At 37.9% G+C, this 22750-nt stretch overlaps 1 long non-coding RNA gene across 2 annotated transcripts in view; it reads right to left on the reverse strand.

Moving 5' to 3' along the window:
* Positions 1-872: 872 nt before the first annotated feature.
* LOC307000391 overlaps positions 873-22750 on the reverse strand; it is a 107390-nt gene continuing 85512 nt past the window's right edge. Inside the window, exons 4-5 of one of the 2 annotated variants that reach the window (XR_013798028.1) lie at positions 2130-2252; positions 873-1492 (exon numbers count right to left, since the gene is read on the reverse strand). This is a non-coding gene — a long non-coding RNA (uncharacterized lncRNA). The remainder of the gene's footprint in view (positions 1493-2129; positions 2253-22750) is intronic. The other variant, XR_013798029.1, reaches the window with a different exon arrangement.

Raw genomic sequence — 22750 nt, forward strand, 5'->3', positions numbered from 1 at the left:
GAACTATCTCTTTAAGTTACTGCTTTTAAAAAATAGTTAGTTACACTACATGTTAAAAACAAAAACGAATCTCTTTTTGAGCTTAGGTAAAGTTTGTTGATTAAGTATTGGTTAGTTTTTGTTCATAACTTTATGTCTTTATGTCACAAATAATTATTTGTTCTATAAAGTTGTAATAAAGGCAAAAGCATTAAACAAAATAAATCTGCACAAATACAACTAAAACAATTAATTACCCTAATGTATATAAATGATAAATAACAGGGCTAAACTAAATATTTTGCAACAGAAAATAAGACGTAAAATCAAAAGGAACTGTACTGCCAGCAATGTGACCAAAAAGAAAAATTTCACCCCCCCAAAAATGGAAATTATGTCATCATATACTCATATATCATACATCATATACTGATTCAACAATGCATGACTTTCTATCTTCTGTGGCACTCAAAAGAAGATAATATGATATTTTTTTTCCCTCCACACAATGAAAGTCAATGGTCACCAATACAGTTTGGTTACCAACATTCTTCTACCAAACATTGTGTGTGTGTGTGTGTATTCTGCAGAAGAAAGCAAGTCATCCAGGTGTGAAAAGACATAAAGGTTAGTAAATGATGACAGAATGTTTATTTTTGGGTGAACTACTTAGCACTGCTCCTAAGCCATTATATCTGGAACTCAACTGTTTATTCATGTGGGCAAATTCAGTTTATCAGACGAATTTTATTCTAACCAACCTGATATCTGCTCTGCCATGACTAAGCCCTGACTCATGACTCCACATTTTCATTGGAATGCTGTAATTAGTTTTGGCGACAGTTGTACATTGATGTACGAGGTAGGGTACGAGCTCCGAGGAACAAGACAAAAGAGGTTAACAGTTTATTCAGAATGACAATAAAAACCCAGCGACGGTGTGACAAAGTTCATGGTTAGATTGGTGAGGGAGCTTAAGCATTATGCGAAAATGCCACTCATTTCAAATTCCATATAATTATCCAAGGTTAGCAGCTGCCGGTTAAATGAATAAATAGCTCTACACCCTTCTACGCTCTTCAATCCTCAGCCGACTGCCATATCAGACCTCATCTGAATATCCTGGAACTGTTACCAAGCAACACACTACCCCCCTTTTTTTTGGCAAAGTGAAGGGCAGTGATGCCATTCAGCTGTTGAGGAGCTCAGTTAGTGTTCCTGATGCCAACATCACACCCCAGCTATGGCTGCCGCGGGGACAGCCTGAAAAGGAGCAGTCTGGTGGCTTTACAACACTTTGAAGGGAGCTCATATTCAGAGACACACAAAAGAACTAGGCTACCTCGACATGTACGCACATCCCCACTGTGGCGGAGACGAGCGGTGGTCTATATGCGTGAGTAAAAGGAAACTGAAAAATGTGTCTCCATATGCCATAGCAACTTCAATGAACTCCAGTACACAGTCAATTAAACTTGGACCGCGGTTCATTTGGCTGTTTCCTCTTCCCGTTCTGGAGAGAAAAAGAGAAAATTACTGATCACTTAACTGACCTGTCAGTATTACAGCATATTTCTGCTCGCCAGCCAACACGAGAGTACACAAGCTCTGTTCCAAAACCTAGTGAGCTGTCTCGCTGTCTCCAAAGGCAGATGCCTTCTAAGACATCATTCTAACCTCACGAAATCTCATAAGCAGGACTTTTCTCGCATGTTCTATGTTGACTTTGGAGGAAAATCTGTGGATTTATGCGGATTATACATGGTGCAATCGGTTAAACGGAACTGAGAATAATTACACTCTGATTAGAAGCTGAAAGCATTATCATATTAGCGAATATTTAAACAAAACACAAGGGGAAGGATAAGTGCATATAATTTAAATGTGCAACGTCCCGAATCTGTGTAAATCTGTGGAATTTTCAGTTCAGGCAGACTCTGTCTGGGCCTACGCTCTTCATAGGCAGTATCATACTTCATAGGCTAATATCAAGTGCATATAGGGGAACTTGACTTTCGATTTTAATAGTTTGATGTGTGTTTGACACACTCACAATTGTCTTTATCTTTGAAGATAGCACAACAACGTGTCTTATCTCACAGATTACAAACCTCCCACTGTCACTCCACTTAGACTTAAAACACACTCACCTGCAGGATCAGGGATAAAGGATTGCCACTGTGGGCCGAGTGTCATGGTACCATGGACATCCCGGGCTTTTCCCGCTGCCGCTGGGAGCTCCACACATTGTCTGACACTCCAGACAGCACTGCCTTCAATTAAAAAAAGAGAAGTGGGGAATGAGAGAAAGACAACTGTAGACATGCTGGAAATGGCTGTCTGTCTGGAACAAAAATGATGAAAGTGAGAGAGAGAGAGAGACATTGTGTTATCTGTCAGCCTCAACTAGACAATGTCACACTGTACATTCAAGTGCCAGCTCTGAAAACAGAGACTTACTGGTACAACACGCGTACACACACACACACACACACACACACACACACACACACACACACACACACACACACACACACACACACACACACAGCAGATTCAGAGGCGCTCTGGCTCTAATAAGCAGATAGTATATCTGATGTCGTGCCATAGAGAATAGGGCCTGCCACAGGCACTGTAGCCTGCAGAGATTGGGAGAACCAGATGACTCAATCTGCTCCAACAGGAGAGAGTAAAAGGAAGTGGTATTACTTCACCTTGTGACTTCACACCTAACAGACACGAGACTGCACAGACTAAGAATAACCCCTAGTAAAGAACAACCCACATTCTAGCTTTAATGTCTCAATTGTTTCTTCTAGACAGTTATGAATTTATGAAAATTTGACTTAGGTTAAATGAAGAGACAACTAAATTAAGTCTTCTGCTTCTTAGGTTTTCCTCCAGGGAAAAAGGCCCTATTAATTTTTACATGTCTCTTCTAAAGTTTCAAAAGGGATCTCAGTAGGAAAAAAAAAATATTTCAGTATTTTCATCCTATGAAAATATCGAATTGTCCTTAACACAAGATCAATTTAATTTAAAAAGCAGAATTGCATAGATATTCCATAAATCTTGTGGAATAACACTAAACACCGTGAGAGCCGCGATCAGATTGGGGTTACTCAGTCAGGTAGGCCGTCGATTAACAAAATGCTGAAATATATTTTAAAGTAAATGTCAGTGAGCCTCCGTCTTGCTTTTAATCGTCTTATTTTACATTCAAATATATGCATTATGAACAAAGAACCGTCATTATTTCCAGGCTATAGGTGTTTTTGTTAATCCTGTCGATATTTAGTTGTGAATGGGGCGTCCCACACTGCTTGATCCACGCCCAGCATTTCTCCCCTTGACTTTTCGATTTCGGGAAAGGGAAAACTTTTTTGTATCTTCACGTGTCTAAATATGTCTTAATTTTTTTTTACATTTGTTGTAGCACTTTGCTTCAACATCTGTTGTTTTTAAATGTGCTCTATAAATGAATAAACTAAACAAAACAACATTTATTTTATGATAAGTATACTACAAATACATTTACATATTTAAGTACTTAAAATAAATACCCTGCAATTTAACTTTTAGTATACTAAATTGGTTAAAGTCTGCTAAATTGGAACAACTCATTTTGTAATGTACTTTAGTTATCCAGAAATAGTGCTGAGGTCCAAATAAAGATATACTTATGTATATTTGATAGTGGTAAAGTGAAACTATTGCAAGTATACTTTAGGTACACTTTAAATATATTGCATTTAAAGACTGATATTACACAGAGATCATACTATCCTTACTAATAGTGATATTAAAACACATGCTTAATATTAAGAGATGTGCATTGTGCAATAATGTACTCCAAATAAAGTTTAACTATAATATTTATATCAGTAAGTCTCAAGAGATAGGTCAGTAAATATGTTAATGGGTTTACTTATTTTGCATTTTAAATACATTTTGGTTTAGGTTTTTTTTCATTAGGGTGAACTAAACTTATAATAATCTGATGCTATCAAAAATAAAATTATGGCTGAAAACATTGCTTACTGAGCACTGAAAGGTCAACCTTTATACATCTGTGCTCAATAAATGCAAGCAATTTAAAGCTAATTCTAATTATCGCAAGAAAGCAGTCCAGAAGGCTCTCTTGCATGCAATTAAATGAAAATCTATGGCTGGATACCTCTATCACATGCTGAGTGACAGTTAGACACATAGTTATTATGATCCAAAAGCCTGGCATGTTAGCGTTGATAAATACAAATACAAGCAGTGGTGGCAAATTAGCTCTGGCGTAGCGGCCAGCAGTTCTTTTTGAGCAGATGGAGGAAAGCAGGCCTCCAATGCAGTGCTTTGAGGCAAAGATAGGGCTTATTTACAGGTGCATTTACACAGGTATGTCTACCAGGCTTTAACACACACTCGAACGCAAATAAACTCCTGCTACACTCTCCAGAGAGTTCCTTCGCTTGAGCATTGGCTTTCAGACAGCAGTGTGTTATGAGTATCCTCTGTATCCAGAAAGAGCTCATATTTAATTTAGGTGGGTTCATATGGCTAGGTCTGGCGGAGACTAGTGTTCAGACGGCTGGAAGTGAGAACCATCTGGCCAGCAGAGAGCCCTCATCTGCTGCCCAAATCTGACTCTGTTTACTGGGTAGAGAGGAGTAACAGCACTGCCAACTGGCCGAGCACAGAGGATAGAATGACTTTGTTAGCGAAAAAGCTAATAGTTAGCTTTTTTACTGCCAAGCTAGCAGGTGTAGAAGTGCTGCAAAATGTGTAGGCCTAATAAAAAAGAAATAAAAAAAATCCGGAAGGGTGGAATTAATTAAAATGTTTGGACACTAATTCAGGCCACAAAATCACAACATGTCATTTTTAGTACAGCACGGAAAGTATTGCTGTCTGTCTTTAGTCAGTGTGAGAAGCTGTCAGAGCTAAAGCTAACATCTGTGACAATATGGCCGTTTCATGCTAGCTGTGCATGTCTCGTGGGAGAAAGAGCTAAACTAGCCTGTCGAGTATGTCAGCGACATCAATCACAAAGTGCCAGCGAGCACTTTTAAACAGATGTCACCGACAAGACAGAACTATTGGCTAATGCCGGCAACTCTGAAATTCTGACAATCTTTGACAACAGGCAATTTTAAAGGGATTAGCATCTAAAAAAGAACGTTGAAAATTCAATATCAATGTTATTTTCCAGCTTACAGAAAAGAGCAAATATGAATCTTGATTATTAGACTTGTCTATTTATGTCCAAACAGATCTATTTCTCCTTCACTTCCCCAGACTGTTGATCGAGTGAAAAAGCGAAAGAGTACAGAAGAAGGGATTTGTGGGCTTTAATTAGATTTGTACCTGTCATGTCTTTACTCAAAAGACACCGGCAAGTCACTGAAAACAGGAGATTGAAGCTAAATTGCACTCATAACTGTGGCTGGCACATTAATTGGTGTCATTTAAAGAGCTTACATAGATCAATTCAGTTCCCGTTGTCCTCAAAAGTTATCAGGAGAATAATTTAGGCTATTGGGTGTGTGTGCAGGTCATTGTTAGCTAAATGTGTGTGGTTAAATTACATAAATCAAGCAATTAAAAATGTATCAGTTTGCCTCGTGAATAGCCTATTAATTAGGTGACAAATTATTTACAAAAAAAGTGGGGGGGATATGCAACTCTCTTGAAATTAAGTGACTTAAATGACAATTAATTGAGAGTGTTTAATTAATACAAAACATACTGCTGGGTTTTACTCAAAGCTGAGAGGAGTCATTTGTATTCATAGAAAGTAGGAGGTAAAATAAGCCATACTGCAGTATGTTGACTGTGGGACATTAGCAAAGAGAGAGTGTATTTGCCTAAAACCTCAGTTTCTTAGATCAGACCCAAATGCACACAGGGAAACCAAATGTTAGAGACTGAAATCCGAGCGTAGGAAGACTATATAATGTCAAAATTGGGTTCCTGCTGAATTTAAATGTAAAGTTGTGTAAAGCAATGTCTACTTTTCTTATATGCTTCAGAAGGAGTGAATTGTGGACACTTTATATTGAGCAATTTCTGTTTTGCAATTCTCATTTTAAATGCAATTCTTCTGTTTTTTTTTTTAATGAAATCCCAAAGGCTTCATTTTTTTGATCAGAAATACAGTAGAAACAGTAATGTTGTTAAATATTATTAACATTTAAAATAACTTATCTATTTGAATATATTGTAAAATGTAATGCATTCATGTTATGGTAAAATATGAATTTTAAGCATCATTACTCTAATCATGCAGAAATCATTCTAATATGCTGATTTGATGTTTAAGCAACATCTTATTATATCAACGTTAAAAACAGGTGTGCTATATTTTTAATACTATTTTTGTGAAAAATACAATACATTTTAATTTGTTTATTTTCTTTGATGAATAGAAATTTGAAATGAACAGCATTTATTTGTATTTTTTATAATATAAATGCATTTACTCTTCGTCACTCTTAGTCACTTTTGATTACTTTAATGCATCTTTGCTGAACAAGAGTATTTATTTCTTTTTTTTTTAATTATACTGACCCAAAAGTGTATAGTATATACAGTAGTTTGTATAGGCTCTAGTTTAAAATTATGATTTTTAAACCTGCAGTCTTTGCTAAAATATTATTATTAACAATTATATATATTGTTCCTGCTGATTCATCTGATAAAATACCTGTTTGTCCCTATAAACTGCATTAAAATAATTGAGCTATAACACTGAAAATGAATTGCACGATTTGTTTCAACTGGATTAATTCCTCTCAAAATTGTCGAATGAAGCCTGAACCTCAGCCAAAACTCAATAAATGTAGATTGATAATTTGGTGTGTGATGATGTGTGTAGCAGGGAGTTGGATATTGGTGACAATTAGAGGAGGAGAAGGTCTTTGTGTGGGTGAGTTGTCATGAATGGCCCATCGTGCCCTTCCAAAGGAATGAATAATGGATCATCGCGTCAGGCACCATCAAATAATAACAAACACACAAAACAGGTTGGCCAGGGAAAACTAGCCGAGCTCCAAAATGCCAAGGCTGAATAATTCAAACTGCATTCCCTCACTGCACACTACGATTGCCTCATTCTGACTAGAGGGATAAGACGGGGAGAAAAACAGAGGGAGGGGCGGAGCTCAGAATGAAAAGAGTGCTGGGAGGAAAGAATGGAAAGGCAGGAAAGGCCAAAGAACAAATTTTGGACCCTACAAAGAGAAAGAGAGAGGAGCACAATCTGTTGATGACCAACAGGAAGAGCATGCAGGCCAATTCTCCAGCGCTCTGTATTCATGTTGCATTGTGTTCTGTAGACTTGCTAGGCAGGGTCAGGCTCCAGGGCTGGGAGGGGGGCTGGCTGCCACATGTGGCCCAGAATGGGTGGACATGGCTGGGGAAGAGCAGTGGGGAAGAAGGGTTGAGCTCTGAACTGCTCAAGAGCTGCATGCCCATTGATCTGACACCAATTAGCATAGTGTCCATCTGCCGCGGTCTCCAAACCTGATGTGGAGCCAACAGGCAAACCATCGCATTCATGCCATGCCACAGACATTATACTGTATAGTCATTCTTACTACCCTATTTTGATCTCTCTCTCATTGTACTATTTTTTTCTGTCCTTAGCAATTCCTTTGTCAGATTTAACAGTAATACATCCAGCCGGCTGTTATCGCAAAATAAACCAGGGGCTGGATTCACAAAACATTCTTAAGAATACAATTATTCTTAACTTCTATTTTCTTATTGTCTAACATAAGATAAGAATGTACTGTGTTCCCAAAAACTTTTCAGAAGAACGTTCTTATCTTTTTTATTTTCTTATTCTATTCTATGAAAAGAATGTTATTTAAAAACAATCCCTAAATAACTTCTTAAAGTTAGGATAATTACCAACAGTCTTAAATCCCCAGAGGTAAGATGTTTCATGAATTTATTGGGTTCTTTCAAAGATTAAGCATTACAACATTACACTAGCTACATATAATACATATTACTAGTACCAGGAATGTGGACGAGTGACAAAGATCAATAATCAAAACAGTGAACGCATATGATGTGTTAACTTAATGGGAGTAAACACAGCATCTTCTTGAGACAGGCTCTTTTAAAATAACAATTTTAACTTGACACGGCGCATTAAAAACACAACGCTGAGTGATTCACTCCCGTCAAGCCAGTCGTGACGAAAGTAGTCTGCGTGGTCATTATGATATCTACGGCAAATACGAGCTTTGATGTGTTTATCATTCAGCGAGTCTTTCTTAAGACATTTTCAAGAATTGCAACATTCTTAGGAACTTCTTAGATTTTATCTTAAGAAGATGCTTAACTTCTGTCTTAAGAAGATTTTTGTGAAAAACCAGGACCCGATGCGAAGCGGAAGGGTCTTGTATCACCTTGAAGGGTGAGCGTCCATCTTGTTTGAGCGAACAAGTTCAAACAAGATTGACATTTAAGGGATAATGTACAGTTGTATCTCTTATTACACTGCTTTTCTTCACATATATAATGATGGGGACATGAAATATTGATTTGAGAAGAAATTATTATAAACACTTTAAAATATTACCGTAGGCCTCCAATTAATACTGAAGTCCTCCGGTTTCACTTTACTGTAAACACAGTCGATAACTCTGGGGCAAGATGGCACCAGCTGCATTTGAATGAAACTAGTTTGTGGTGTGATACGAGAGACATGAAAGAAGCCCCTGGCCTCAAATACCCAGACTAACCTTCATTATCATGGAATCACTGACCTTGGAATGTCATGACTGACCAATCAGAACCAAGCATTTGAGAGAGCCATGTAATAATTCATATTAGTAAACACTTTGTTTGTGATTGACAACACTGGTTGGGCTTAGTAATGAAATAGTAATGTTGTCTGTGAATGTGTTACTCGCTTATATACATATGATCTACTAAGGCGTGGCTAATACGTTAAATGCTGTAAATATATGTTACTATTATTTATTGTATTTTTACCCTTTTGTTCTGTGACTCCTGTCAGATGTTTTTAAGAAGTGGTAGGGAAACAAGGGACTTCATCATATATTCTTTCTAGTGTCAAAAGAGGACACTCAGTTTACCATATGTGAGCACATTCAGTCCCTCTACAGTCAGATACATGATTATAATAGAATAATTTAAATGGCTACGTTCACATTGATTATACTTGTTTCATTTATATTCTTATTCATACAAAATATTCTATTCTACACATTCCCCCCTTTGGGACTTACTTAAGTTCCAACTTTTCTGCCTTTACCCAGAGTGCAATTCAGTCTCATCAATTATTGCTATCTAGTGTTCTACAGTTTTACCAATGACCACACTCTGGTGGAGATTTCAGAACCAAACTTCTCTGTCCATGTTTAACTAGAGAGATGTCTGAGCAAATTGCAAAAGCATTCACAGACTGCTTTCTCACAGACAGTCATTCAGTTGCTGTGCTCCAGTTGGTTCTTCATTAGACGGCCAGCGTAGCAACAGTCACACTGCAGGACTGTGCCTTGAAAACGTCCGACACCTCCAGGCAATTAATCCTCCGTCAGTGAGCTTGTCACACTGTGATCCAAGACTCACGATTTCGTCCCGAGGATGAGAGAAACTTTTTACAATTCCTAAATCTATCTCAGAACACACACACACACACACACACACACACACACACACACACACACACGGACTACAAAAAATGCCTGGTAGGGACTACACAAACTTCCTCCTGGGTTTGTGACATCACAAACCCTAAAATGTACATACACCCCGCCCTCGGGAACACACAACAAAGGGGGTGAGTCCATGAGAAGAAGAGTTGTTGTAGTACAGCACATTTGGGTCTCTGCTCAAGCATTTGTCGCATCCGTCTCTTCATTTATTGTTATAATAATAATTCGTTACACTTATATAGTGCTTTTCTGGGCACTCAAAGTGCTTCACATGGAAGTGGGAATCTCCTCAACCACCACCAATGTGCAACATCCACCTGGATGATGCGACAGCAGCCATATTGCGCCAGAACGCCCACCACACACCAGCTTACTGGTGGGGAGGAGACTGTGATGAAGCCAATCAGTATATGGGGATGATTAGGAGGCCATGATGGACAGAGGCCAATGGGCAAATTTGGCCAGGATGCCGGGGTTACACCCCTACTCTTTTTCAAAGGACATCCTGGGATTTTTAATGACCACAGAGAGTCAGGACCTCGGTTTAACGTCTCATCCGAAGGACGGTGCTCTTCGACAGTAACAGTATAGTGTCCCCGTCACTATACTGGGGTGTTAGGACCCACACAGACCACAGGGTGATCCCCCCCTGCTGGCCACATTAACACCACTTCCAGCAGCAACCTGGTTTTCTCAGGAGTCTCCCATCCAGATACTAACCAGGCTCAGCCCTGCTTAGCTTCAGTGGGCAACCAGTCTTGGGCTACAGGGTGACATGGCTGCTGACAGTCTTAACTTAACTTAATAGTACTTAACACAAATGCAATAGAATGTTACTCTGTAGGCACCTTACAACAGTTCTCATACAAGTGATTTATAGATTATCATGACAGAATATGCTAATCAATGACTTGAAGATAGTTAACTCCACATGACCTACATAAATTCATCAACTAACCATTCAGAAACGTCCTGTTGCATTCTACATGTTGTCACTTCTTCTTGAGTCTCTCCATCTTTGTCTGACTCCAGTTTGAACATAAAAGGCAGAACAGTTTCTGACATTTTTGAGCATGTCTGCAAGCTGCTAACACACAAGCTCTTGAAACTCTGCCCTCTGTGCCGGGGGCAGCAGCTCATTTGCATTTAAAGGCACACACAAAACGACGCGTTTTTGCTCACCCTCAAAAAGGGACAATTTGAACATGCTATAAAAAATTATCTGTGGGGTATTTAGAGCTAAAACTTCACATACTGGGGACATCAGAGACTTATTTTACATCTTGTAAAAAAAGGGGTATTATACCACCCAAACAAAGTTTTTAAACATTTTAACTGGTACAATTCCAAGGTGAGAATTTCATTCCAAGTAGATGTAAAATAAGAGATTGAAATGCAAGAACTCAGAATTATTTTGCAAAATGAGGTTCAATTTGCCTCTTACATCTGACACAATCTTTCGAAACGGCAGTCTCTCTCTCTTTCTATCCTTTTCTCTTCTGAAAAACAGAAATCAGCTATCAATATTTATTTATCTTTCACAGAACGACTGATGCAACTCTGAACACATAAAAGGAGAAAAAACAGTGCAGATCAGTTTTGAACTCTGAAATCCTGTTTGATAGGAAAAGTCAAGTGAAAACAAAAGTGGAAGACATGAAGGAGATGTGAGCGCTCTCAGCAGGTAGACTGCAGAATACTGTTTATGAAGGACACAGAAAGTAACAGAAGAGAGATAGATCGAGAGAGGGGAAAGCAGTGTGAAATTACTCTGGCAGTGTGACAGTAGCAGTGGGGGAAAAGCAGCGTTAGCCAAACGCAAACACCCCTTAACCACTTCCCCATGGGCCCTCAGTTTAATTATTCACACACACACACACGCACACCAGAGAGAGAGATAATAATTTCACTACCTCTCGATGTCTTTACATGTCCCTCTACTCGACTCATACCGCATTTCTTTCTTTTTGTATTGTAAATTATTTTACATGTTCGTTCCGTCCCATTCACTTTTCACATATCACTCTTTCCAAACCCTCATCCACAAACCTGCGCACACTGGAGGTTTTGCACTGGTGGGATGCAGGGAGGCGTGAAATCAGCAGTGTGTATGCATTTCTGAACACAGCAGTGTGTTGCTGTGTCCCTACTGTTTTAAAGGTCATGCACTCAGGGACACACAACCGTGCATGTGAATACAACTTAACCCTTGTGTTCAATTTAGATTGACGCCAATGATGTACGTGTCCATTCTAGTGATTGGATGGATGAATGGATGGACAGACAGACAGAATTATTGTAATGACCAAGGTTAGAACTAGGCTGTGAGGGCTGAATGTAGGAGAAGGCGGAGGGACTTGCATAAATGAGAGCTCAGTCAGGGAATACACTTCTCTTGAATTAGTCCAGAAAGTAGTGATGGCAATTTCAAAACACACCCTCATGAAGCTTTGATGCCTTTACGAATCTTTTGTTCCAAATCAATGGTTCGGAGCGTGTATCAAACTCCCAGAGTCACGTGATTTCAGTAAACTAAACATAAATGTTTCGAAACACGAATTTGTACGAGTGATTAAAAGGTGGCTAATTCGTACGAATTTGTACGACCTCACTCGTACGAATTTGTACGATTTGTCTAAACCCACGTGACGGTTGGGTTTAGGGGCGGGGTCAGAGGTAGGTCATTCGTATGAATTCATACGATTTTGGCAAATCGTAAAATATGTACGATTTAGCAAAAAACGTACAAATTCGTACGAGTGAGGTCGTAGGAATTGGTACGAATTAGCCACCTCGTAAAATTCGTACGAATTGCCGTGAGATCGGGTTGTGATATCTGTGGTCACTAGACCACATGTTCACACAAGGCCACATTTCGGTGGTCACATAAGTCACTGAGAACCAATGAACAAGTACCTGTGGGTTTTACCTGATCTCTGATCAGTTTTATACATTTGTAGACGTTTTAATTTGACTGGCTTGTTTAGCTTAGCCATTAGAACAAACAAAACAAACCCTGACAATTGATAAAATAACATTTTTACAATTGATAATCTTATTAGATTAGATAATTGCATTTGAAAGATTTTACTTTCAGTACAGATTTGTAAAAGGTGTTTTTTTGTATGTTTGGCCAGGGTTTTTGTTGCATTTACACTGTTCTTACCACTAGGGTTCACCGTGGAGATGGGCGTCGGGTTGTTTCGAAGCCTCGGCACAACACGGCACATTTGATTCAACTGTTTCAGTGTTTCAAGAAGCCTCGATCTGCCCACCACAACCAGAAAGTAATTCCAAACAGATCAAAATGTTCCAAGGACACAATACAAAAATCCACTTTACAAAGCAACAGGGTCAAGGAACAGATAATCAAAGGAGCACTCAGAAATGCAGTTGTGACACATACAAGACTTAGCAATGAATGACTGAATAAACCGGGCTTAAATGGGCAGAGTTAACTAGGTTATTGATATACAGATGCCAGCAACCAGGGATCAGTCCAGGCAGAGAGTTCTGGGAAATGTAGTCCATGTTGGAATAACAATGAACAAGAGGGCAGTTCCTGGTGGATATCCAGCTGATGACCGTGGCATTATTGCTGAAGAAAAAGTGTTGAACTTTCTTCTCCTGCATCCTATTCTTCTGCAATCCAGAATGGCAGCGCTGAAAGATTGTTAGAGCTTTTTCAGTTCACTTTTGGTGTGAAAGGACCTTTACATTTACCCAAACGAGAAAACGCAACGTAAAGCATACTTTCCATTAAAAAAAGTTAGTAAATAACACAATTAGTAACTTTTTTTTAGGTAGTAACACAATAATATAATGCATAACGTTCAAAAGTAACTTTCCCCAACATTTAAAATTTAAGGCAGCAACTTAAGTTAAATTGGTTAAATTAGTATTGATCAACCAAGATTAAATAAAAAGTATGAGGATACAAATGTTATTCTTTTACAGTATGTAAATCTAATAACGCACAGAAATCTAATCAAATCTAATCTCTTCATTAATTTAATAATTTTTTTCACTCAAACGTTTCTTTCATTATCTGTTTTTTTCTCCCAACAGCCATCTGTGTATGTGAACTTGGAAATTAAGAGAGCATGTTTGTGTAATAAGTATACATGTATCGATATGGTGGACAAGAATTGAGTCTAAAAGCCAACATGCAGTCCCAGAAATCCACAGGAGGCCTCTCCTCCCCCTCACAGATTTGAGGATATCAGCATGGGAACTTTTAATTTAGCAGATAACAAAATTAGCTGCGGGAGCCAAATTTAGAATTACACAGAACTGGCTTCAGATGGATGGATTCATGACAGATGGATGGATGGATAGAAGGATAGATGGATTGTTTTATCCCCCCATTCACTAAAAGAATTATGCAAATCGGATAACATTGCATACAAGCCCCCAACATAAGTGCTGAATGCAAATTGCAAGGTGCAATTCCCCATCTTGCAGGATGGGTTGGGGTTGAGGAAGATCCCACATAAAAGGTCTGGAATGCTTCGCTGGACTGCACAGAATCACTCCATCAATGTGATGCAATCAATTGGCTCATCTAACGCATGTCTGAATGTATGCCCATGTACTGTATCTCAAAAACATCATATAGACCTAAATATAAAAGGTGTTGTTTTATTCTTGGCGATGATGATGATGAGTATTATTATTATTATTACACTAATAAAAGTTAGTATAAATAAAAAGTTAGTGTATACTAATAAAAGGTGTTAGTATTTAATTAATACAAATGAATTAAAACAAAAAAATAAAAGTATAAATATTAATAATAATAATAATAATTCAAAAATGTATAATATATATATATTTTTTTAAATGTAAAAATAATAAGTATTATTTTTATTCATAAATATTATATATAATATATAAATAATAATATACATTTATTAAAAATCATTTAAAAATGTAAACATGTAATATGAATATTATCTTTTATTTTTGAATTAATTACTTTTTCAATTAATTTAGCACCTACATGAACTGGGTTGCGAGTGCATAGTGAATTTTTCCCGTGATTTAACCTATCATACCAATACATGCAAATACATTCCAGACGGGACTTTATTATGCACTAAACCAGAGTGAATATACCAAATCACAAAAGACACAATGCTTTTTAACATTAATGTTTACTAAGAAACCAACTCCACTATACATTTAGACATAAGGTCCAAACATCAAAGCTTTGGCCCTTCGGGTCACACAGGCCTCGGGGTTGCTGTTATATGCAAGCAAACAGTGTTTTTCAACTGTACATCTCTGACCTTATTTGAAACGCCTATATGCTACATCCAGCTCATTCATAATTCAAACCAACAGTTATTCCTTTTGGCTGTTCTGTATTCATGGTCCTAATAAAATATGTGTTGCATATTAAAAGTGCATTCAGGCTGGAAGCCGTGTCAGTCCTTGATATTTAAAGGTCGTGAAAACAGATCTGGCAAAGGTGTATTAACACTACAGGTACCGGCGGGTGAAGGATGTCGGGGGGAAGAGGACACGTGAGACCTCGGCTCTTAAGAATTTGATAAACTGTTTTAAAAGCAATCGATATCTACAACACCTCAATACTAGCATCTCCCTCAACAGCGCTGTGGAAGTGTAATATTTCAGACGCTCAAGAACAACATTATACCGGACATCAATTCGAGGCCAGTCTCTAGGCGCTCTTCTCTATGGAGAACTGTTGCTGTAGAGAGAGGCTTTTTACAGATCCACACTGAATATAAAATCAAATCACTGGTTAATATTTAAGCAGTAAACTCTGACAATGTTGCGGAAATCATTTAAATATTGGTTTAAGAGATCTGAGAGACCACGTAAGTGTTTAAGACTGTAACTGAATGATGGAAATTGACAGTCCTTGAGAGATTAAACAACAGGACTATGTTTAACATATTGAATGATTTTTAACTCAAAAAGTCCAAAATGGTACTCTACCTCTATCTCTGAATGGATGGGTGTTCTTGAACACATTAAAATTCATTTGCAGAAATGTAGTCAGATATTCATGTTTCGCTTGGACTGCGGTCAAATGAAATAAATTCCCGTCAAAGCCAATCAAGTTCCATTTTCTCACTTCAGGGGACTGACATTTAATTCATCTCTCTGTATATCAAGAGAATGAGAATCTCAGCACCGTGACTGAAAGCAGGCCTGATAATGCTCCCACACACACACACACACACACACATACACATACAGAGAGTAAATGAATGAAGTCTATGCTTCTCTAGAGTTTCTAGATTCTGATGCAAGGTAAGTAGAGTCAGAAGGATTGTCATGCAGAGCAGGGTGCGTGCGTCATGGTGCGTGTGTGTCTGTGTGTCAAGCTCTTGAGCTAGGGTCAAGTCCAAAGAGACCGTTGATTCACTGTTCAATACTGCACACCAACTGGAAAAAAATGAGTGAGATACTGTACTGCACTAGCAAGAGCCAAACGTGTTCTTGTATGTTCTGAATGTGTATTATGGTACTACTGTAGTTTATATATATATATATATATATATATATATATATAATTCACCATATTTTTTTTACCATGGTATTTACATGGTACTCCATAAGATTACTAGAGTACATGACAAAAAATTGTGATACCATATGGTAATACCATCACAAACCTTGAATTGAACAAAAATTGAATTATTATCAATGTTAAAAACAGGTAACATTCTTTGATGAATAGAACGTTCAAAAGAATAGCATTTATTTTAAATAGATTTCTTTTGGAAATATCTTTAATGTCACTTTTGATCCATTTTTCCTAATAAAAGTATATATTTTTTTAACGGTAGTGTATATTACAATAGCACCACAGTATAACCATATTTTTTTGGACAAGAATACTATTTGAAGTTTACATTTATTTCCTTCTACTTGCTAAAGAGTACCAAACTGTACCATGGTATGACCATGTTTTTTTTTTTTGGTCTATCATAAATATAAAATGATACATGAATTCCAGTACCATAGTGTATTTCAGAGTATCATAATTGCCCTAGTGAAAAGAAAGTATACTTTTTTGAAATATATTCCCTTTTTCAATAGTTCATTGCAAATATAGCAAAGTTTTATTTGTCTAATAATGTACATTTGTTGTTGAAGACAAAGTATGCAATTTGTAGTATTTGGAATAAGCCAAAGGTATCAATGAGCCTAGAGTTTTTGCTCAAATATAACACATCACGATAGCCTCGTGGGCAAGTGAGCCAACATGTGCTTCGGTAGACCCGAGTTCGAGTCCAGTCTCATAGACCTTTCCTGATCCCATCCCGCCCCTCCTCTCTCTCTCTCTCTCTCTCTCTCTCTCTCTCTCTCTCTCTCTCTCTCTCTCTCTCTCTCTCTCTCTCTCTCTCTCTCTCTCTCTCTCTCTCCCACCTTACTTCCTGTCTCGCTACTGTCCTAATAAAAGGCAAAAACGCCCCAAAATAACTTTAGAATAAATATATATAAATACACTTATGGTGTATTGCTTGTATGTTTCGAAGTTATACTTTACTACAATGTAATTACAACTAAAATATCCTTAGTACAAAATGAGTTGTTTCAAAATAGCAACCTTCAAGTTAACTAATCATTAAAACATTTGAAGTATACTGATAATTGGCTGCAGGTATACTTAGCATTTTTTTTTCACCAGGGTATACCATCTGATACACCTCTGTACAATTTTTAAGGGTTTAAACACCATTTCAATAGTTAGCTGGAACGACTGAAGGCACGTGTGCAGGAGTGTGAACGATCAGGGTACTAGTACGAGGGTGAGAAGGAGAGAGAGACGGGACAGGTCGCTCACAAACACTGCCTACAGTTAGCAGTGACCCAGCAACCACCTCTTCTTCATTAAACAGAGAGAGTGCGTCTCCTCTGACCTCTAAAACAGCAAAACACGGGCACCCGCAGACATACACAGCACCCGCTGAATCCAAAACAGCAGCACACCTCTCCCTGCGCATGAGAAAAAAGAAAAATAACCCAGAAATATTGTTCGTCAGCAAGATTAGAAAAGCAATATCGCTCACTAGAGAGGAAAGATGCACGTGAAAGGAAGCATAGCGAGGGTGGGTGGCTTTTCAAAAGTCAATGCCAATGGAAAAAAAAAAGGAGTCATTGTGCATTGTGGGGGATTTTCAGAAGTGTTAAGCAAAACTGATACTCTTTAATTTCAGGGGAAGCAAGACGGAGATAAAGGAGAATTGAAGGAGACGTTAAACTCTTCATTAATAATAAAGCAACACCTGGATCCTAGAGAAGAGAAAGTGAGCGCTAGAGAGCAAAACAAATGGAAATTTATATTGTATGAGGCATGTGTGCGTGTGTGTGTTTAGCGTGACCTTTCCATTTTATTGAAAGTAATTTTTATTTTTGTCTGTCTGTTTGTGTGTGTGTGTTTTGTGTGTGTGTGTGTGTGTGCGTTTGCGCGTGTGCGTGTCTGTCTGTCTGTCTATGCGAGTTCGACAGTCTTAGAAAATACTGTCAGGATGATGGTTGGAACCCTCTATGAATAAACAAATAATGAAATAAAATATAAAAATCAATCACCACCTGGGTGTGCAGAGTCTTAACTCCCTCGTTATCACCGTGAAGGTTATTTTATGGTTATTTCATGCTGAATCCACCATCGACCGACAGGCGCCATCTGGTTATGCTTGTTCTGTTGGACACTTCCTATTTAATAAACAGGATGTATGATTATGACGAAGTGCATGATCGTCAGGCTGTGTTAGCGCTGTCTGCACAGGTTGCCATACACAGGCGCTGGCTGAGAAAACTAACACTGTCAAGTAGTCTGACAGGCTGGGGTTAAAAGCACACACAAAACGCAACCACATGAAATGGTAACACATACATTCAAACATGTTTGTTTCACCCTATTAGTGAGGACATTGCATAGACTTACATTGCATTTTTAACTGGTTAATGATATTTTCTGTCGCCTAACCAAACTCCTACCCCTAAACCAACCCATTACAAAAGAATTGGTTTAAATAAAAACATGTTTTTGCCAATTTATAAGTCTTTTTGACTGTCCTCACTAGTTTGTTGTCATAATTTTTCACTATATAAGTGAGTCAAAAATCTAAAAATGACTAAAGATCTGCACACACTATCCTAACCCAAATTCCTAAACCTACCCATCACAAAAAACTTTGTGTAAAGTGCAACAAAAATAAAGGTGACTTCTTGACTTCTATGCATATTCAGTATATATTTACAAAATAAAACTTATACATTTTATTTGTCTCTCAAAACATGGATTTTTGATTCCTAAGCAATCAAACTATAGGTATATTTACACTATAAACAGAAATGCACAGGGCCAAATATAACTGTTTTCTCTCTCAAACCACTGAGTTTTGATTTTAAAATAAACAAATTAGGTATAAATATGTTTTTCACACATGATCATTGGGTGTAAGGTAATCAGTAAATGATTGTGGAATTTAAATTGCAGTGATTTCCAAACGAAACACAGGGGCTGTTAGTTGTGAATGATGTGTATAACGTAGAGAACTGTGTTTAGAATTGCAAAAAGTTTCTTTTTATAATTGCAAACTGAGTGTAAAGCAGATAATGTGCTTGCAGTTTTGCAGACTTGGTCTGAAGATAGATATATGAGTGAATGATTTTTGCTACACTTTTCGTGTGTAAGCATTTTTTAAAAAAACTGTAAAATTATTTCTGAACTTTATGTGACACTGAAGACTGGAGTAATGAAATTACAGGAGCAAATATTATTTTAAACTGCATTAAAATATAAATGTATTTAAAATGGTATTTTAAATGGTAATAATTTTTCAAGATTTAACAGTTTTCTTACTATTTTTGATCAAATAAATACAACTTTGGTGAGCATAACATTAAAGTCCCTGTAAAGTCAAAATTAAGTAGGCCTATGTGTTCTGAGTTTGTCACACCATAGAAAAATGTGTTATTAGCCACCCAGCCAAATTTGAATGATAAAAAAGCGCCAAGTAAATAAAATAAGCTATCAAAATCTTCCAAAAATGAGCAGTATTCTGTAGCAGTATTCTCTGCTCTCCAACGCTGGGGGCGTGTCCTGAAACCACGCCCACTCACGGGACGGGAGGATGAAGGCCGAGGCGGGAGATAGTCGGTTCCGCCACATTCACTGTAACAGCGGATTATCAGTGAATCCCAGTTGTCTACGATGAAAGTTTATAAAACTATCCCGTGTAAAATGATCACTAGAGGCAGGTGTTGGTGGTGATCCTCAGCTTTCCATCAAGGTGGCTCCACCTCTTCTTGATATGATTGTTTTTCGGATATTTAAATAAGGACAAAGATCTGTTTTGTAAGTGATCGCATCCAGGTAATAAGCATTTCCGTGACGAAGGCATATAGCTAGCAAACTGTAGGCTATAGAAACTAATAGTACTGACAGTAACTCGCGATTGAGCGGCGATCTGATGCGAAATGCGCATTGCGAATGTGCTCTATTGTTAGGAGAGGGGCCAGCGTCAGTGACTCCAGTGCGTCATCGACAGTAGGGGCGGGGCCAGGAGCTCAGTGGCTTCAGTGCGTCATGAGCCACCGTTTTAGCCCCGCCCACAAAATCGGTGAAAACGGTGAAAAACTGTTTAACGGTCTAACTCCACAATTCAGTAGCCTACCTCACAGTTCACAGGCTTTGTAATGTGTTTTAGCAATACATTTCTAACATTTATAATGCGTTTAGAATTTTTTTGAATTGCCTTTAAAGGGACTTTAAACATTACTGATCACAAACTTATGAACCACAGCGGGAAAAACAATGTTTGATGTAAAAGGTCTGAGTCTAGTTGAAAAGTGGGCTATACAAATACTGGTGCTTGTTTTTGGTTATTAAGGCTTGCCTCCATCTCTCTGTCAGTGTGTGTGACAAGCATGATGACTGTATTTGCAGACCATCCTGCATTTTAAATGCAATGCATTGTTGGATGGCTGTTTGTGCACAAGTACAGTAATGTGCAATTCTGCTGGATATTAGTCTAAACAAGGTTTCATAAATGGTATAGTCTAATTTAGGTGCTTACTGTTTGGAACAGCCTTTGTATTGTTGGGCTCACCGTGACTCATCCCGTCTTCCCTTCCTTCTGCATCTTCAGAGTTGCTTACATTTCTAGAATTGTTGCAGAGTAGCTAAATTCTGTCTTACTGGATGACAATAAGAACAGATATGCTTATGAATACACATACGGAGGGATAAATAAAACTCCTGCAATTACGGTCAAATAAAATCCACCGCATTTCACTGTGAGAAAGACAGATACGTGTAGGAAGCAGAATAAGCATGAATTCAAGGATCTTACGCCACGTCTTACCTAGTAACGACATGATAAAGCAGCAATTGTAATCTCTCCCATGTAAATCCTAAAAAATACCAGGATTTATAGATTTGTTGTCAGAGGCAAAAAAAAACTATAAAAAATAAAATAAAAATAAAATATGTCTTCTGCTTTCACATAGGTCTATTCAAAGCATGAGAAAAAAGGGGAAAAATATATATTGTGGTACCAATATCAGCCACTAGAGGCATCCACATTTACAAATCATGCATTATGTTGCAGTTCCTAATAAAGCAAAATATTGCTGTGCTGATTATAGTTTAAAGAAAAGCCAGCAGCATTTCCTGAGGACATTAAGCTTTTTAAAGTGGATACTTTTAAAGCGACAGTTTTGTTGAAAGAAGTTACTTTGACATTTTTATAGTGTCAGCTGGGTTGGAAAAAGTACTGTCGCATAGATATTCCCAGAGAAAGACTTTGAACGCTGCAGGCAAGGCAATAGCACTAAACAAAGAAGGTTTGAAGAGATTTTTGAATAAAAAAAAACAAAAAACAAGTAAGGTCAGACATTGCCTCATAGGGAAATCTGAATCATTTCTGTCTGGGAGGTATTTATGAACAAAAAAAGTCCTTCCTCTGTGACTACAAATTTTTTTCCAATAAATGAAACTATTTTACAGTAGTCTATGTAGCCTGTAGACAGACAAACTTTTCATGTTTCAAGAGTTTCAGATGTTTTGGATGAAATTATATCTGAATGGTTTGGGTGAAACGTTGTTAACACCAATTCAGTCTACGGGAACTGAGTTTTAGTGATATCGCAATCCTGCTTTATCACCATTGTGCCTTTGAGCAAAGCACTTAACCCTGGGTCTTTCCATGGAGACTGTACCTGCAATTATCGAGCTATAAGTCGTCTCATATAAAAAATGTCTGCTAAATGGCCAGTAATTCACGAGTCACCTGAAACTAGCACATGCTCTAAACTAGCAGAGCTGACAGCTCTTTTATTTATTTTTGGCCTTGTTGCAATATTTCATTCACTGCAAGAGGATAGGAAAATGGAAAAAGAGGATTGAGTGGGATCACGTGCGCTAACCGCTAATTCACCGCACCTGAAGCTGAAGTATAGGCTACTACAACATCACAAACATGCTGGCGTTTGGGGAATTGTACGGAATATATGATACATATTCACTTTTAAGCAAATTAAAAACCTTTAAATGTATCAAAATTCCAACATTGAATAATATAAAACCTGTTTAGCAAACATTTGCAAAGACAGATCAGTCATACAACTGCAAAACAAATGCTGGCCATGCCTTTTAATTTCTTTAGAGGTCATCTTCTAGCCTCGGACAACAGTAAGAGATATTATGTTTAAAATTATCCTACATTGTGTAATTGGTCCTACTCGACCCGTTCCGAGCGGGACTCAAACCGGCGTGGGAGGCGGGCGCGCGCTAACAAGGCTGCTAAATCTCAGAGCCACTGTCAGTCGCTAACACGCCTCTTAAGTCCATGGGAGTGATGTTTATACGCACAGCCAGGGGCGGCGCTAGGGCTGGGCTAAGAGGGCTTAAGCCCAGAATGTTTTTAGTAAAGCCCTGAATATTTTGTTACCTTGTCTTTCTCATAGAGCAAAACAATGAATAAGAAAAACAAATGTCAATAAGATTACAGCTGCCGCGATTACCTTATTATGAAAAGTGCATATTACAGTTTTATTGATATTTTTCCCTTTGCATTAGGTACTTGCAACGTGCT

Source organism: Phoxinus phoxinus (assembly GCF_949152265.1).
Source record: "Phoxinus phoxinus genome assembly, chromosome: 6".
Taxonomy (NCBI): domain Eukaryota; kingdom Metazoa; phylum Chordata; class Actinopteri; order Cypriniformes; family Leuciscidae; genus Phoxinus; species Phoxinus phoxinus.